The 18240-nt window shown below is 28.3% G+C and overlaps 1 protein-coding gene and 1 long non-coding RNA gene across 2 annotated transcripts in view; one reads left to right on the top strand and one right to left on the bottom strand.

The window, feature by feature from the left end:
• Positions 1-643, bottom strand: part of LOC148235232 (zwei Ig domain protein zig-8-like) — a 198575-nt gene extending 197932 nt beyond the window's left edge. Inside the window, exon 1 of the mRNA XM_088186729.1 lies at positions 22-643. The gene's annotated coding sequence lies outside the window, so the exon portion shown is untranslated. The remainder of the gene's footprint in view (positions 1-21) is intronic.
• Positions 644-4272, top strand: LOC148235231 (uncharacterized). The gene is made up of 2 exons (XR_015809711.1): positions 644-1029; positions 1112-4272. It is a non-coding gene; the product is annotated as an uncharacterized LOC148235231 (long non-coding RNA).
• Positions 4273-18240: the final 13968 nt, after the last annotated feature.

Here is an 18240-nt window from a genome sequence, read left to right as displayed (position 1 = left end):
TATTTTTAAAATGTCACTCACCAGAAACAAGCGCCTCGTATTTTTGTACACGGTAGACATTTAACACTTTTTCACTTTTTACATCTATGTATAAACACAAACACAAAGTTTAGCTATAAACACTATTATAAACACTAATTTGAATTATACACTTCTTAATTCTAACACATACACTAATTTATATAGTTATATACACTAAAATTTATTATAAACACTATTTTTTATTATACACTGCTTAATTCTAACACATCTGAAATTTGTTTAGTTTCCTCTGCAATTGTGTGGAATAAATCGTCTCCAATATTTTTTTCCGCAAATCCTTCCGGTGCAAATTCACATCGCGTCTTTGCGACGTCTCGCGTCTCTTTCTAGCGTCATGGTGATGTCTTTCGAATGATCGTCCAAGCGATCTTAGAATTGTTGGCATATTCCTTCATCCATTGATCCAGGTGTTCGGCATTTAACAAATTAGCTCGATAAGTATTATTTTCGAGCTGAATGTGTTGAAAAAATGCGCGGGCGCAGAGAAGCACGCGTGCGAGGACGCCGCGCCGCATCCCCACCCCCGCGGTCACAGCAGCGCGGCGTATGAAGCGACGCCTGTGCGTATTTGTGGAACTGATGGCGGCGACGGCGGAAGCAACACCATTCTGTATTATAAGGCCGTCGCGTAGGATTTTCCCATAGCCGTGACGTCACGGTCCAACGGTATAGAGCGCGACGGTCGGCGGCGGCCAGAACTAAACCGTCCGTTGGCGCGCGACGCGTCAGATTCACGTGCGCGTGTTTATTTACCAAAAATCGGTTAAATATCGCAGTTAACCATTTATCCGTGTCGTCGTGTGTTATTCAGTGTTATTTGGTGTATTTGCAACCATGGTTTATACGTGTTGTGTCCCAAATTGCAACGGAAACTACAAGAACGGCCCCAAAGTCAGCGTCTACAAATTTCCTCGAGATGAAGCGACTAAAAACAAATGGATCCGGGCGATTCATCGAGCACATTTTGCTCCTACTCGACATTCTAGGGTACGTATTGTTTTTACACATATAATATGATGATCGATACACACACCTAACCTACAATATAATGGATCATAACATAACATAGGTATGCGAGCGCCACTTTACCGAAACGGATTTCAGACGAAATAGTGAATATTATGACGAAAGAACCGGACGTCATCTGAGCGTTCCCTTGGACAAAAAAGCATTGAAAGAATCAGCAGTTCCGACGAAGCTACCCAATTGTCCAGATTATCTATCTGCTTCGGCTTCTACTTCGACCAGAGAGAGTGCAGAAGAGAGACGCACGCGTATCGACAATTCCAATATAGAAGCTGCAATTGCCAACAGCTATCGTTCCAAAGCTAAATATGATAGTAATAGAGTATTTTCCAATTTTAATCAATTTATTGTTTGTCTAGATAGCCATAATGTCGACGAGGAGTGGACCATAGTCAAGAAAAACGGCCTGGTAAAATTTATTTTAATAGAAGACGTTCCAGCCCCCGTCATTACGCTCTCTGCCGTATTTAGCCAAGACTTAAAATTAACATTATATAAAAACAAAACCCAACTAACTCGCTTAAATAATAAACAAATCCCATTAGCGTTTCAAAATATTAATGATGTAATTGAAACATTAAATACTTTTAAATCTTCTCACCAAAATGTAAACGAGAGTTCCGTCGATGACAATATTCAATTGATCCTCGATACGTTAGCATCGACTCGTACATTAATAGATGAAGATAAGAGGAAATATATCGATTTTTTAAGTGAGCAAGTAAAACTTTTCAATTGTAAAAAAAATCGTTATAGATATTCACCTGATTTTGTAATATTTTGTAGCATTTTGTTCTCAATATCTCCCCACGCATATAGATACATCAGAAGCTTTGATTATATGATTTTACCTCATCCGACTACAGTTCATAAAATTTGTTTAAAATATAATACCGATCCTCAGATTGAACAAAATGAGGCAAATTTTTTAACTTATATTAAACAAAAGTTTCATTTTTTAAAAGATAGTGATAAAGTTGTTAGTTTAATGATTGACGAAATTTATATTAAGCCATATTTTGATTATAAAGGGGGAAATATTGTAGGTATGGCTTATAACACTGAAGAAGCAGCTAAATCTGCTCATGTATTTATGTTACAAAGTTTGCTTTCTTCGTTTAAAGAAGTTGTGCATATTTTACCTGTAAAAACGATGAAAGCAATGGAATTATTTAACTTCATTAAGAGAATTGTAGTCGGTCTACAGAATATAGGATTTAATGTAGTCTGTGTCGTAAGTGACAATAATTCTATAAATCGTAAAGCGATGTCTTATTTTGCTTCACCTCCTCAAGTCAGTATAGTTTACAAACATCCTTGCAAAGATAATGCACCTTTGTTTTATATTTTAGATTCTGTTCACGTATTGAAATGTATACGAAATAATTGGATTAATCAGAAAGATACCGATCAGTCGATTAAGTTTCCATCTTTTGAAAATGTAAACGATGATACTTTATCTGTAGCTTCCTTTTTAAATGTGAAAAAATTGTATCAAATGGAAAATAATCAACTTGTCAAATATGCTCACACATTAAATTTAAAATCTCTCTCACCTAGTTGCTTTGAAAAACAAAATGTAAAATTAGTATTAAATATATTTAACGACAATGTTATACAGGGACTGTTAGAAATAGGTCAGCAGCATAATTTATCTAACCACCGATCTACTGCTGAATTTATTAGATTAATAAAAACTTGGTGGGAAATAGTAAATGTAAAAACACTGCACAAAGGTGACAGATTTAGAAATCCTCTTCAAAATCCTCTCGTACCTGCCGAAGAAAATTCAAAATTTTTAGAAAAATTTCTAATATGGTTAGATTTTTGGAAAGGATTAAATGTAAAATGTAATAAACTAACCAGAGAAACGCACGATGCAATTTCCCACACGACACACGGGCTTTTACAATTAAGTGAATATTGCAAGGCAGAATTAAATTTCAAGTATTTGCTTCCAGGCAAAATTCAGACAGACAATCTTGAAGCCCGTTTTGGTAAATATAGGACGATGGCAGGTTCTCAATATTTAATTACAATAAGACAAGTGTTTGAAGTTGAATCCAAAATTAGAATCCAAAATTTATTGCCATTAACGTTAACGTCTGAAAAATTTGGAAATATTAATTTAGAAAATAGTATAGAAATTGATAATGAACCTAACGTAGAATCAACTAATTTTATGTCAGAAACAACAGACTTCGATTTAATTTATACTGAAGAGGATTTTAATATGATTCAACCACAGTTACCTATATTTACATATTTAGCAGGCTATTGTGCAAGAGTAGTACTAAAAAGAGTTAAGTGTGATATTTGTAAAAAGTTTTTAGTTTTAGACAAACATTTAAATTTTGCTAATTTAGAAGAAAATTTCAATTTTATTAAAAATGTTGATAGAGGCGGTTTATTGTATCCGCACTCTGATTTAGTAAATGTAATTATGCTAAATTACATTACAATAAACAAATTAATTAGCACTAATCATGAAAATAAGTTTTTAAAATGTAAAGCTCAGAGGGAATTAGTAATATGTTTAACGTTAAATACAGTCGAAGAACATGATTTCTTTCTATCGGAATTTTATTGTCCATCATTGAAGCATACCGATTTTAATATTTTAAGGCTATTAATAAAAACATCTACAAATATATTTTTAAACAATTATATGAAAAAGAAAAATAACATAATATCGATTAATTCTGATGGAAAGAAAAGGAGAAAATTAGAAACACTCACCTCGGGTAGTTAGTTTTAAGATTTTTTTATTTTGTAAATATGTTGGGTTTTGTTTTGTATCATACCAATTAATTTTAATTAGACATATGTCAACTTACTTTAAAAGAGATCAGCTGAGCTGCAAAAAAGATATGTATTCAAATATTAATTTGTATGTATAAATATGGCAATGATTGACTTAATGTATTCACTTTTCCAGATCAAAACAACAATAGATTGAAGTAGCGATTCGAGAGAAAGCTGTTATATGTCAAATAAAATTCAAGTTTTATAAGTGAAATGGAGAAAAGTTATATTTATAAACAAATTATCTTGAACTATAAGAATGAAATTTATGTTAAGACCATGTACTAAAATTTGTTATATGTTTTATGTAATTGAATATGTAAACTCTTATCAAATAAACAGTGAAAAAGTTTTTTCATTAACATACAAATAAACTAGAATTTTCGGACATTCCTTAAATGTACTTTGTTTTAATTATATTTTTTTTATTGACCTATTTTTAAAAAATGTTCTGATAATTTTCAAAACTAGTAATAAAAATCATAAATGAAACCTTGATTTTATTAAATTTAAGAATTATTTTTATTCTAAAAAGGCTATTAAAAATACCGAAATCGTAAAAGCGCGTAGATTCTCTAGTACGTTTGCCGCGCCGAGTATCCCTACACCCAATGACGTCACGCGCGCTGCTGTCCGGCCTTCTATCTAGGTGGTGTTGGCGGAAGCGTCATCGTGACGTCACGTCCGGGTCGGAGACCCCTGCCGTAAAATATAAGACGCTTATCCTGACGCTGTGTCTTCTCGTCCATCTCGGGGAATAGTCGCCGAACCGTCTTTTCAAGCTCTTTCTTTTCAACCTCTTTCAAACTCCGCTAACGTCTCCGATTTCCGCCATTTTGTAATCGCGATGTGCGATCTCCGAATCTCTGCTCCAAAGCTTTCGTCAGCGATGACCACTCCTGTCTCACCTTTGGCTCTGAGACGCGTACAGTGTTCGATCAGACGGCTCGGTCTCGTTCAACTCGGCCGCGAAGATGAATCCTCCCAGCGTCCGCCTTCGAATGTCGGATACTGCACGAAGCTCCTACGAGAGGCGTTCAGTGATGGCGTCAACTCCGACTTCACAATTCCTTCGCGATTTCTCGGCATCTTGATGCAAAATGAGAAATGAAAAATTGCGAATTGCGTTTACATGGCGCAACGTCCATTACTAAAACCGACGCGCCCCCCACTCTCCACTTGCGCGTGAGTACATGCGCATCTCAATATTTACCCCTCGGGTAGCAACAATACATAGCAATGGTTATATAATATTTAAAATCGCTTTATAATACACAATAATTTAATATATAGGAATAAATTAATTATTTTAAAAATATTAATGAAAACACTAGAATAATAATAACACAAAGTTAAGCACTTTTGTAGTTTAAAATCTATTGAAATGGTTAAACATTCATTATAGTCACTTTATAATACACAATAATTAAAACATTAAAAGGAATATTATAAAAAATATGAACGAAAACACAGTGTACACGCCCGTTTACCACGGCTTTCGCGAAACTACTGTTTTTTTTTTTAATATTTCTAAACGCATCCAGATAAGTTGAATTTTTTTTAAATATTTCGAGATGCATAAACAAGTTCAAACTAGTTCAAGGTTTTGCTTCGTGTTATGTTCATATAAACCATAACGATTAAAATGTCGTGCATCTCGGATTACAAAAAAAATATTTTTTATCAAAGGTTGACAATTTGTCTATTTTTAAAATATCTATCTCTAAGTCGAATTATTTTATTGCAAGTGAGTGTGTTTATTTTTAGAATATTTATCTCTAATTCGATTTATTTTAATGAGAGGTCACTCGAGTTCATAATGCGCGAAGGTCACCTTTGTAATAATGTTGACGTTCTAAAAGTTTAATGTCGATGATTTGAAGTTTATTTATATGAAAAATATTATTTAAATCTAATTTATATGTATGTGCCAAACTTACGAAATTTTCAAATGACGCTCTTCCATTGAAAATATTAAATAAAAAATATACATTTTTATAATATATTGATAATTTCTTGAAGAAACTTGAAAAAAAACATAACCTAATACATATTTTTGATAATGAAATCCCATACGTCAAAGGACGCCAACGTGGCGTATGCAGTGGGTAACTTGATAAGATAAAGTATTTATTTATTTTGATTTTCTGCCTTATATAATATATTGATACAATTATCAATAAACTGGAATTGGAAATAAAATGTTCTATTTTCAGTGCTAGGTAAATTAATATTTTGAAAGCTATAAATCTAAATAGAAAATATAATTATAAAAAAATCGTAAATCAATATATTATTTATTAGCAATATCGCTTTACAAATAAATTAAAAGAAACGTAGTTCTAGATATTTCATAAGCAGTTTTTATAACAGAAAAACTAAAAACATTTTTATTATTGTAAATATTTAAAAAAAAATTCAAGCTAACGAATCGCATGGTAATGAAAATAATAAAATGCTTATATATGAGTTTCAACTTGTGTGTATATTATTTTTAAGAATTGACAGAATCCAATTTAATTTTTATATTAAATTTTAAAAAAGCACATTAAAACTTATAAATTACATGATAATTGAATTGTTAAGAATTTTTATAAATGAACTATCAATTAAGTTCCATATTATTTCGGATTATTAGCAGAAAGTAATAAATTTAACTTTAATTTAATGTTTTTATTCTTTCTTTATTACGACTCATGAGATGACTAAAATATATTTTTTCCTAATTCTACGTAAATTGGATTCTACGTAAGGAAACAAATTTTATCAAGTCTGTTAAAATCACATTTCTTTCAACATAATAACATTTTCAATAAAAATATTTTAATAAAAGTGAATTAATTATATTTTTAGTGAGGTATTTTTTTTTCAATAAATATTGCGCAGCATTTAAATATGTTATAATATGTTTAAAAATATATTAAAATAACAATTTAGAAAAAAATACGCTTTGAACCATCACATTGATTTAAATTAAAATATCAATTAGTTAAATAAATATGATATTAGGCATCTTAAATTAGTACTTATATTATTTATTTTTAATTAAATTTTATAAAGTCGTTAATAATTAGTTCTTATTGGATTAATTTATTTTTAGTCAATATATTTGCCCTGTTTTTTGTGTCTGAATGATAATTTTGTTATGACAAAATTAGCTATAAATATTATGCAATCTATTGTGCAACAATTGCGAAATGTTTTTTGTATATACATACATACGTCCGTAGACTCCATACGTCTCCAAAGTGGGTTGAACTCTGGATTCTGGATGTCGATCTGTACCAGTGAAGGTGAAGAGAGAAGCGGCTGCTTCTGCGATCTTTGCTGCTTTAAATTTAAGTTGACTTTCTCTTTCTTGCAATCCAATATGACGGGCTGTTTAAATTTGAATGCTTTGAATTATAATATGGATATTTAAGTGTAAATACCGGTAGTTTTTTAATGCTTAGACGAAGTGTGAGTAAGTGAAAGTAAGTTATTCTCAATTATTTTTAGTATATATATTTTACAATTTTGTTATCCGTGCCTTTTCGGTAGTATGACCATTTGCAGAATAGTGTCGAGTTTTTTGTAACAAATTGCGATTGGCCAATAAATAGATTATGAACGGGCATTTTGCGGGCATACTTGAATGTGCAAGTTAAATTTTCTCAATACAACATATATTTTAATATTTTCTGGTTTAAAGCGTGTACCCTAAGACTTAAGCTTGTAAAACATTTCTCACGATAATGTCTTATTTTAACTGTGAAACCCATTTTTCTAGTTAAAACGTTTTATAATAAGTCGAACTGCCTTTTTTATTTTTAAATAGCATTAATTAATTCGTCCAATTGTAAATAGAAGAGGTGTTTAATTGACGTATCCGACTTACTAATATACTATGAGCTGTTAACTGTTAATTAAATAGAGTTAAATTATATATAGCTTATAAATATTAGTAATTATGATCTTCTTTCTTATGCTAAGCTTGCACATGTCAGTGAACGATTAAGTGAAAGTATTAAAAATCTATTAAAAAAATTATATATATATATATATATATATATATATATATATATATATATATATATATATATATATATATATATATATATATATATATATATATATATATATATATATATATATATATATATGTGTGGTTGAATGCATGCCCAGCATGTGGTTGTTCAGATCTGAACAACCACATGCTGGGCTTTGCCCACACCGGATGTTCATATCCTCAATTTTCCCCTGAGGATGGCCGGGCGAATCTGGCCGAAACGTAGGGACCATGATTCCACACGGAATCAAAAAAGTACGCGGAGTAATCCGACTCCTAGAAATATTAACCATATATATATATATATATATATATATATATATATATATATATATATATATATATATATATATATATATATATATATATATATATATATACATATATATATATATATATATATATATATATATATATATATATATATATATATATATATATATATATATATATATATATATATTTATAATACTTCATAGTAAGCTAGCTAATGAAATATAGCATAAAGTAAATTACTCGCGTACAAAATAGTTATTATGTAAGAATAAATAATATTAAGGTAAAATGCTATATAATTACCACGTAGCTACATTAATAAATACTATGTATGATGTTGGTTCAAAGGTAAAACTCCATCTCTATTTTTCTAAAATATCTTTCAAAAGAGAAACTCATTATGTGTATAGCCATCTTACGAAAAAACCTTTTCAATGGCAAAATTCAGTATCTGACTTTAAAATTTAAATCGCATGTCTAAAACATACGTTTTAACAGCATTATCTCGTTAATATTAAATTGCTATGTAATGAGTTTTACATTTAAACCAAAGCTATATATTATTTATTATTATACCCATATTCTACGATTACAAATGCTGCGCCATATTGGCATTTAACTTAAATATATAATTATAGCACTACTTCTGATCGCATTAAAAAAATAGTATAACCAAATGATGAATATATATGTACATAAATCTAATAAAAGATCAGATAAATGAGTTAAATCTCATCACCCAAATGTCCAATATGAATCAATGAACCCTTTGAGTACATTATATATAATATTTTAGGACATTCTGTACATGTATTCATCCTAGCGGTCGTAGCGTTATTAATTTTATACGGTAATTAATCCAGAACGATAGTGAAAAGACGAATTAAACCCTTCGCACGTTGGCCTCTGAATGATTAATAGTCTAGTATCACCGATCGTGCACCTTCGTAACAACTACGGCGTCGTTAACCCTACAAATGACGCGAGGGGACAGAGACTTTGTCACATCAAATGCACACACGCATATGTCGCAAATTTCGCCAATCTGCGTTTCCATTTGTGTTACAAATGACTGAGTTGTACAAATCGTGCGTGAAATTAATATAATTATTTTGGTATCCGCATTGTTCAGTCACGTAATCGTGTCAAAAACCACTCATTTGGTTAAAACAAAACGTGCACACACAATTGAGGCTTAGGGCGCTTTAGGGGTTGATTTGTACATATTAATCTTTAACGCAACGTTTGCCTTTTTCTGAATGAGATATGCTATTTATGGATATTTAGCTCTTATATTATTGCGCTTAGCTTACATATATATATTTTTTAAGTCACATTTCTTGCTAAAAATCTTAAGTATGAAATTACATATTATTTTTAAATACCATGTATTTCTTGGTACTAAAAACATGTTTTAATTTGACACTCCAATTAGTGTTACACATATGTACATATCATTATATATTCAAAACATATATATTTTTTACAAGAGACATTAAAGCATTTCTTAAGCATTTTATTTTGAGATTCATGGTTAGACTTTTACTTACTTTTTAACATATCAAAAAGTATGTTAACGAAGTTGAGAACAAGCTTTTTGATTTCAGCATCGCAAACTGTCTTTCTTTGTACCCAACAAGCGCAACTCAGTTCAGTAATTGTTTTAATTTACAGTTTCTTAAAATAAAAGGCTATAAAAACAATTGTTTGTCGTTCAATTCATGTGGTACTCATTTGTCAAGCTTTAAAGTGCTCCAAAACTGCTATTAATTACTAACGTTTAACTGCAAGCTCTCGAATGTGTATGGTTTTTATTTAACTAGCGTCTTCAGTTTGTCACTATCAATTAAAGAAGGACACCTATGACTTTTCTCATTTTCAAACCATGCGTCTATTAACATGTGTGATCCTCAGACTAACCCATGATCAATTAAAGGCAAATGTAAAGCTTTTATAAAAATTTACGCATCGACCGTGAGAAAAAACTAGTCGCAAATCACGCGTTAAAAGCGCAATAAATCAAAATACTATTATTATTTACGACCCGCTGAGACTTTTTTTATGCCGACAAGTGCATATTGTATATGAAAATCATAAATTTTGAAATATTAGCTATAAATATGTTCTGATACATTGACAAACAAGCTTTTTTAGTAATCTTCCGTAACCTAACAGGCATACGTCCAATGCGCTACAATAATGTACCAACTAGGTAAGTAAATCAGACATAAGGAATATCTACAAGTAATCACCAGACTGTGAATCAGTAACATATATATACATAATTAATTATATGCAATATAATTTTTAATCAATAGTTATCACTTTGTAGCTGAAACCGATTTTTAAATTAAAATTCAAGTATGCTGTCGTGGCTCGAACCCGTGGACTATATTAATATGATGTTAATGAACACAAAATTTTATAAAAACTTTTGAAAATAATTTTTATTAAGAGCTTTATACGTTTTATAAAAATATAAATCATTGTTTATTTTATTTCTAAAATATAAAAGCTTATTTAATAAGATTTTTTACTAATAAGTATTTATTTTTAATTATTAGAATAATATAGTAGGCTTATGGTATATAAAGTTTTTTTTCTTGAATTATTAGGTTTCTTATACTTTATTAGATTCTGTTGGAATTCTCCCCTTCGGAGCTTTTTAAATATTTATTACTATATTCACACCATAACTCTTAAGACGTATATGCTGTCGTACATTTGATCTAAAAATACACATGGGAAATACTTACAATATAATATATTTTATAAAAAATAAAATTTATCGTTTCTATTATTATTTAATATATTTTACTACAAAGCAAAAAATATTAAATTTAGGAGAGAGTGTCTCGCTCGGTTTGCGGTTTTCGTCAGGTTCAAAGACAAGACTTTTGATACACGCGACAGCTTACAGAAGATGAAATTGGCGAGAAGGAGAGATGGAAATTTAATCCAAAGATTATTTATCTCTCTTTCTCTTTCTCCTTACGTGTGTGTGTATGTAATTTATATATGTATAAACATTATGTAATGTAGAACGTCTGATTTCGTCTTGTGCTTTTGTGGCCTTTCACCCAAGTACAATTTACTGCGGTAGATATTATATGTTCATACAAGTGACGCGGTTAGGAATAATGGTTTATTAATTTTAAATGTGCTCTGTTTACAAATATAATACGCAAGTGGCGAATCTATTCATAAATTCAATTTATACATATATGCTTTAGGGCTTAGGTTGAAAATAAATAAGAAAATTGATTACGGAAACACTACAAAGTTTTTCTCGCTCGTTGAACTTTTAATTTAAGCTCTAACGCATGTTTAACATTTTTCGGCTGCAAGTTTTGCTCAAGAAAACTTTAGCGATACAATATAAAATAGCTAACTTAAAGGCTTAATTAACTTTCTGATACAAAACATGTACAAGCAATGTTCGTGAATGATAATTTAGTTAAATGTTGATATAAAATAATATATGTATTTTGGATATATTTATTATAGTGCATATTTAAAAAAAATATATAACATTATATATTTTAAAACATCACATTTTGTAGATTAGTTGATATGATTTTAAATATACAGCAATAATAATTATAATGTATATCTTACTTATATTTATTATTGAAACATTTATTTAAGTGCTTTTAGATTATGAAGTAATATAATCAATGAAAAACGCAAGATAAAAAATATATCAAATACATAATAAAATGTCACATTTCATTTCAAAATGTGTATCACAGCAATTCCATTTCCAATTAATAAGTTATCAAAACTATATTAAATATCATTTCACTTGAAATGAATGGGTTTATTTATTACCTCTCGCTTTTGACATGAAAAGAAGTATTCATGAGTATTTAATCAGATTAATATGAATTAATAAAAATATTATATATATAATATTTATACATTATCTGGACCAATTCAAAAAAATTCTTATTAAATCAATGATCTTCGTACAATTATATATATATATATATATATAATATATATGCAAATTCACATGATATTTATAATTGATTTAAAATAACGCCTATGACATATGACATTGAATCGGCAAGCCATTATAAATACGATTTATTTTTTATTAATTTTAATGGTTCATTAGATACTAAATTATTTGTTACAAACATCACTTATCCCTGCTACAAATGCCTCATCTTTTAAAATAACAAAAGATTTTTGGCATTGAATTTCAACAGCCGTTTCTATTTTCGCACAAAAGAAACGGACCACTGAGCGAACCTCACACTTGACGGAATAAGAAATTGACTGTTTCCAACCAATCTATTTTATTGGTTCTGAATCTTTACCATGCAATGCAATCAATATGCTATTATAATTTATAAATATCGAGGCTGTATTTAATATATTGTTTAGTTAAATATTTTGCTCCAGATACTCTTTGACCTATCAGTGTATGTAATAACTACAATACGACAAAATACAACACAAATATATTTATTATTCGGAGCAGCCGTTCAATTCAGAATTATTCATGTATCAAACTTCCATTGTTGCCCAAATAAAATATATGAGTAAAAGGGTATAATCCTGAGTTAAATATTCAGCACGCGACACTTCTTTTTCTAGAGCACGCACATGTACCATGTACCTAGTCGGTTGAGGGAACCGAGTTATCCTGCTAAATGGCTTTAAAAGCCGGAGACAATAACGTTTTATCAGACCTGTACTGGGGACAGGAAGACAAGCAGGGATAAATAGTCTGGAGCGCACACACATGGGCGCCCCATAAAAAATCTCAAGAAGCAACTCTCCAGAGACGCTAAATACCGCTCTCGAGATTTATGACCAGATATAATGTGAAATCTGTGTCAAGTGTTATATCTGGGATATCTGGAGCTTTTCACTTAAATAAGCGATGTATTATAACTCGTTGATTGAACACTAACATAAATCTACGTTGGCCTAAGTAATGTGTAGGACAAGAAAATTTATGTTGCTGCATATTAAGATATCTTAAATCCTAAAAAACATATACTATATGATACTGCATTAAGTTTATAAAAAAAGAAGCTATATTAGAATACTTGTGGTTTAGATTAAGATACATTTATTTAAATATACATATTTTTAACCGTTTTTGCTATTAAAAATTATAATAATATATCTATGTTATGAAGCTCAACCAACAATTATAAAAAAAACTTTATTTTATGCACACAACATAAATATTATTATAACAACCAACACATGCATTGAAAGCTTGAACTAAGCTTTACTGAAGAGTTTTTTCTGTAGCGTTAATGGTTCAAGAGATATGTATATTTAAATTTTAATGGATATATATCCACTTTAAACTACACAATTTTTTAAAAGTATAACATATTCACAAAATGCGGATATTTTATTTTTATTCTTCCGTTGTAACATGCCGAGCGTTAACCCAATGCGTTACAGTTGAATAAACGCAATCAATACAGAATTTATTAAATTTAAAAAGTTAAAAAATATTTTTATAAATATAATATATATCAGAAAAACGGTTTTTATATTTGCAACATTATTAGTTTTTTTTTTATTTTAGATACAGATGAAAATTTTCTTTAATTTTTCTGATATTTATATTTTAGAAAGAGATTTATTTACTCAATATTGTAATTTTAGTTTAATGATTTTATATGTATCTTGATTTTTTTATATTATACTTAAAAGCCTAATATTTTTTTATTTTATATAATTAGCATAAAATACAAATTAGTCCGTTATATTTTTATTTACACCATGCGCATACCTCTAATTTTAATATTTCGTTCAAAACCAGCACGATGGAAGTGGTATAAATCGCTGACTATCGACCTGCAAGACCTGGGTTTAGTGTTTTTTTAAATTTCTGACTAAGAAAATGGATATAATTATTTATTATAATTCCAATCGATCATGACAGATTTGGTTTACCTAAATTTTCCTAGTCCCACGGATGAATATAGTGTGAATAATTAAAATCGAACTTGGTCGTACATATTAGATATCAAAGATTCCCCATTAATAAGCTACTGAATCTAATAGAGAATACCTAATATGCATTCAGCAAAAAAATAAATAAAAAGGTTTCCTTACATTGCATTAAACCACATGTAATATGCATGTTCTATAAAAGTATAAATCTAAAATATATTCAGTAACCAGCAACCATATTTTATATCTCAAGAATATAATTAATATATTATTAAATTTATATATAGGCAAGTATAAATATTATAATATGTTATAATCATGTTTTCTGCTTTGGTTAAATCTAATAAGATATGAAAAACTATTCTTTTACTTTACACCCACTTTACTTACAAGATTTAGGGGCGGTTATCAGTTACAGAGCTCCAAATTAGAGAGTGAGGCGATTGATGGGGGTGTAACAAAAGGCGCTGAATCGCTCCAGTTACATTATAACTTAAACCGACGTAACACGAAACGGCCTGAATTTGTATTCGACTTACGTAAGTTATACTCTCTTTGGCCGGCTAGCGCGTCCTGACTTTTAGCAGTAGTTCTAGTATTACAAGGAGTGAATTTCATAAACATACATATATTTACACCCACAACACTTCCGACTCTATTTACGTTAGTTACGAGAGCTTTTGAATCTATATGCAGAAGTTGAAAACTATTACAGAAAAGATAGTTGAAACGTGGATAAAACTAAAAACACATTGCGAGCAGTTGAAATGATAGGAATATTTTATTCAATAATTTAAAAATATTGAAGTGTTAAAAATATATTTTTTTTTATATAATATTTATATATAGTATTAAAAAAAATATTTAAAACTGACTTACTTATTAAAAATGCTAATACATATAAATTAAAATTAAATTTTAAATGTTTTTATTTACTATAAATTACTTTTTATTTATACATCCATAAGAGATCCAGGGATTTTAGTTCGTATAATCCTGAAACTGGTGAAATTTTTTTGTCAATCATAATTGAGTTAATCTGTAGATAAATTTTACACGGGCCGGATTTTTTAATGATCGAAGATTATAAATAACACTTTAATGAATATAAAACATATGTATAAGTTTACAATAATATATAAAATGCAAAAAAAAATATTTTTTTAATATAAGTCACAATTGAACAAAAGAATCACATACTATATAACTTCACTTGATTTCAACATAATAACATAAATAATTACAACTAAAATAATAACCATTAATTATTAATACCTTTAATTCAATATAATATAGCTTTTTAACATAAATTGGTTAAGCTAAGAAATAGTTTGACTAACTTACATTTTATTTTATCAAGTAATAACCTCTAAAAAAATATGATACGTTTTTATCTAAAGGTATAATCGGGTACTAATACCCGAAATAAATGGTTTCAAAACCCGTATAAACATAAGTGTTTTTCTGGTTCTTTTTATGTCTAGAATATCAGAATTAGTGATTATTATAAAATTATAATTTCGATCGATTATCATAGATTAGGTTTGCCTAGATTTGTCTGATTTTACGGATAAATATCGTAAAATTGCAATTCCGTTATATTGTATTAATCTTATGAATAAAATTTTGGCTCAAGATTAGATTCCTTAATTAAAATGGGACCTTAATGCATTTGGTGAACCTAAGAACGATTTTTTTGCTCATTAAAGTCTTACACAATTTCTAATGATACGTAGTTTCCGATAATCATTTTATTAAATTTGTAGAATGTTAATCTAAATAAATTATTTTAACCATTTTAAATATTTTATTCTTAGAAATGTTGGTATTAATTAATAAAATTTAAATAGTGTCACTAAAATACAACACTAAACCCTTAACTTTTAGAGCAAAACAAGTGGTTTAAAAATATTTTTAGTAAGCTTTATATAATATATATATTCCAAAGTTATTTTGCGTCGTTTTATTGCTAAAAATATATAGTTTAAATCTAGCGTTTATATTATGATAGTTAAGCTCTAACAACACAACATTGTTAATGACAACAGGCATTATCTCTAGTCTGTGTAGCATTTCAAATTTTAAGCCCTGCGTTAATATAAATATATGATTTCATAAGATTTTCCAATATCTAGATGATAACAATCGTATTCAATAAGTACTGCGATTGGCACATGAAAATATGAAATTTTATCAGAACTTTTTTATATAAAAGCCTATTTCTGGCTTGTTGTCATTTACAACAATAAGTTAATTTATCTGTAACGAAAAAAAGTTTACATTGAATGTAATCGAAACGTCAATCGGAGACAAATGTAAATGTTATTTTTAGAACTCAATCAATTTCTTAAAACCAAACGACACACACAAAAGGTGTCGCAAAATAAAATTGAATTTATATTTATATGTATTAATAAGATAGTTGAAGAATATTAAATATTTTATTGTCTCAATTTAAATACAATTTGATCCTTAAAAGCTACCAAAACTACATTTAATCTATCATATATTTTTAAATGCATAATCAAAGATAATCCTTGTGTAATATATATGTACATACATATACAGATTTTTTATTATTATTTTTTTCACCCATATTTTGCAAATTTTTAATGATTTTTATTCTAAATATAATTTATTACATACTAACCATAGCACAAGCCCTTAATCAGATTTAGATAGAATCAATAAATTTTAGGTAATAATATTATTTCTGGCTTATATATCTCAATAAATTTACTATATTCGAACCTTTTTTATCACAACCATCTATATTTTATTTAAATTCCTAATAGCAATAAACGAGACTTATTTTTATTGCATCGCCAAATAAGGAATAGCCATAATAAAATTAGTCCTTAGCACGATAGATCATTGTTTAGATATAAAAATGTCACGTTTTATAAAAAAAAATATTGTGTCTATATTAGTAATTAAAATTACTATTATAATTTTTTATATAAAACTTTTATCTAATTCCCCAAATTAACAAGTCAAACTAAAGCTTATCAAAACATTATTGTATTTTATATAATTTATTATATACATACATATACTCATAATAATCATAAGATAATTATTATTAATAGTATAGGATGTAATTATATTTCTTAATTAAATATAATCTTATAAAACGCAAAGGGTAATTGCTGTAATGAGAAGCAAGGGGTATTTGAAAATATCTGTACAAAGTTTTTGATATAACGAGTTAAAGTTTTAATGATAACCCGAAAAAGCGTAGAGGCTATCGTTATAGCGTTTAAGGGTTAAATTTTATTCGCCGGATAAATATATAATGTCGATAAAATTAATTGCGGCTTTTAAATATGTCTTGCCAAAACAGATTCGATAAAGTAATCACTTAAAATTCTCCTTACCTTATTTATGGCCGAACTTTACTCGGTTACTCTCTCTTTGAAGTCACAGTATCAAGTATATATAATATAAACTAAAAAACAATAATATTATTTTTTTATAGTTAAGACTGTATTATTTATATTTATTATATTTTTTCACGACACTTTATTTATATTTAATAAACGGAGAAAAACAAACGATGAACTTTTAAAGTTGTTTTAAATATGACATATTAATCAATTGTTTTTAATCAATAGTATTATTTAAAACTTTAATGAACATTGATAATAATTTACCACACTTAAAAGTTTCGTAACTTTTCTATATAATTGTTCACAGAAGCTTATATTTGCAGGTTGATGCGAAACAACCGCGCTATACGAACGACGGGCGAGAACTGAGCTTACGGAGCTTTCAATCAGGTGTCGCCAACTATCTACGCCGTTGCGTACTAATACAATAAAACTTAACATATGTAATAAAATATATTTTAACTTGCTATAATTATCATTGTATTTTATAAATATTATTTATTAATATTAATAATATAAATATATTTTTTATTATTTAGACGCTATAATCGTATTTTAATATATATTTACTATTATTTTATTATTTTTCAATTGAATATTTATTAGATATATATTTTTATCAACGCATAAATTGAACACATTTATGTAAATATAAGACACCCTTTTATATTTATTTTGTATTTAATTTTTTTCCTATATTTTCAGTTGCTAACCCCTGCTTGG

Source organism: Plectrocnemia conspersa, unplaced genomic scaffold, assembly GCF_051122295.1.
Source record: "Plectrocnemia conspersa isolate PC_06_02 unplaced genomic scaffold, ASM5112229v1 ptg000005l, whole genome shotgun sequence".
Taxonomy (NCBI): domain Eukaryota; kingdom Metazoa; phylum Arthropoda; class Insecta; order Trichoptera; family Polycentropodidae; genus Plectrocnemia; species Plectrocnemia conspersa.
The sequence above is the reverse complement of the archived record's forward strand: the minus strand, read 5'-3'. Positions and strand labels throughout refer to the sequence as shown.